Here is a 1,823-nt window from a genome sequence, read left to right on the forward strand (position 1 = left end):
TTTACATAACGATGAAATCCCCTAAGGACACATTTCTCAGAACATACCCATCATTAGACAATGCATGACTGTAGGTATATGTGTGTACATGTATATAAAGAGATTTATTAAAAGGAAGTGGCTCATGCAGTTATGGAGGTAGACAAGGCCCAAGATCTGCAGGTGAACTGGCAGACTGAAAACCCAGGAGAACTGATGGTGTAGTTCCTGTTTGAAGGCCAGCAAGCTTGAGTCCCAGGAAGAGCTGATGTTTCAGTTCAAATCTGAAGGCAGGAAGAAGCCAGTGTCCCAGTTTAAAGGCAGTCAAACAGGAAGAATTCTCTCTAACTTGGGAAGGAGCCAGCCTTTATGTTCTGTTCACGCCTTGAAATGATTAGATGAGGTCTATCTACAGTAGAGAGGGCAATTTGCTTTACTCAGTCTACCAATTTAAATGTTAACTTCATCCAAAAACACTTACAGAAACACCCAGAATAATGTCTGACCAAATACCTGGATACCCTGTAGCCCAGTCAAATTGATACATAAAGTTAACAGTGGCATATATATATAATTATATTTTAATATCTTTAAAATTGGGATGCACGTATAGTTTTTTATACTTTAAGTTCTAGGGTACATATGCACAACATGCAGATTTGTTACATATGTATACATGAGCCATGTTGGTGGATGCACATACAGTTTAAGTGCACCTTAGATACAGTGAAATCTGGTGGGTGGGGGTCATGAAGAGGGTGAAATTGACTGGCCGTCTAAATGACATGTTCGTATGGTGATGGCCCTGAAATATTTCCCTTGGGTTTTTGAGTTTCTGTTTGTTTGTTTGTTTGTTGAGACAGAGTCTTGCTCTGTCACCCAGGCTGTAGTGCAATGGTGTGATCTCAGCTCACTGCAAGCTCCGCCTCCCGGGTTCACGCCATACTCCTGCCACAGCCTCCTGAGTAGCTGGGACTACAGGTGCCCGCCACCACACCCAGCTGATTTTGTTGTGTTTCTTTTAGTAGAGACGGGGTTTCACTGTGTTAGCCAGGATGGTCTCAATCTCCTGACCTCGTGATCCACCCTCCTCGGCCTCCCGAAGTGCTGGGATTACAGGCGTGAGCCACTGTGCCCGGCCTTTTGAGGTCTTATAATTGAATAACCCCTAGAAGTTAGAGGGAGAGAAGTAGAAAGAGGGGCTGATGATTGGTTTTGAGGTTCTAGCAGATTTTAATTGGCAGTATTGAGTATCTGATATGTGTAACTCGGGAGCACGGCATGACTGTACCTTCCTCAGATTAGTCAAAAGATGGCTTCCTGATGCGGACAGGGCAGATTAAGCTTTGAAGGGCTTGGCAGTAAGAAAGGGAGGCAAGAACAGGTGAGGGAAAGACCAGAGGGGATTAGCATAAACTACAGCTAAATTGGATTGTGTGGAAATTGAAATCTGGTGAAGATGTCAGCGTCCTAATGGAAACAGTGTGCTCTCATAGAACACTTGCTTTTGTGGAATTTCTGAGTTTTAAGTGTTGAAAGGTATCATCAAGATCATCTGTACCAGCACTGGCACTAGAAATATAATGCAGTCCACAAAGGTAAGCCATACGTGTCATTTAAATTTTCTAGTAGCCACGTTTAAAAAGAGTAAAAAGAAATGTGAAAATCATTGTAATATATTTTGTTTAACACAGTATATCTAAAATACCACCATTTCGTCTGGGCACAGTGGTTCATGCCTGTAATCCCAGAACTTTGGGAGGCCAAGGCAGGCAGATCACTTGAGGTCAGGAGTTTGAGACCAGCCTGGCCAACATGGTGAAACCCCGTCTCTACCAAAAATA

At 43.0% G+C, this 1,823-nt stretch overlaps 1 protein-coding gene across 1 annotated transcript in view; it reads left to right on the top strand.

Moving 5' to 3' along the window:
• Nucleotides 1–1,823, top strand: part of LOC105521955 (intraflagellar transport protein 172 homolog) — a 65,677-nt gene that overhangs the window by 56,704 nt on the left and 7,150 nt on the right. The window lies entirely within an intron of this gene.

Source organism: Colobus angolensis, unplaced genomic scaffold (genome assembly GCF_000951035.1).
Source record: "Colobus angolensis palliatus isolate OR3802 unplaced genomic scaffold, Cang.pa_1.0 Scaffold413, whole genome shotgun sequence".
Classification (NCBI taxonomy): domain Eukaryota; kingdom Metazoa; phylum Chordata; class Mammalia; order Primates; family Cercopithecidae; genus Colobus; species Colobus angolensis.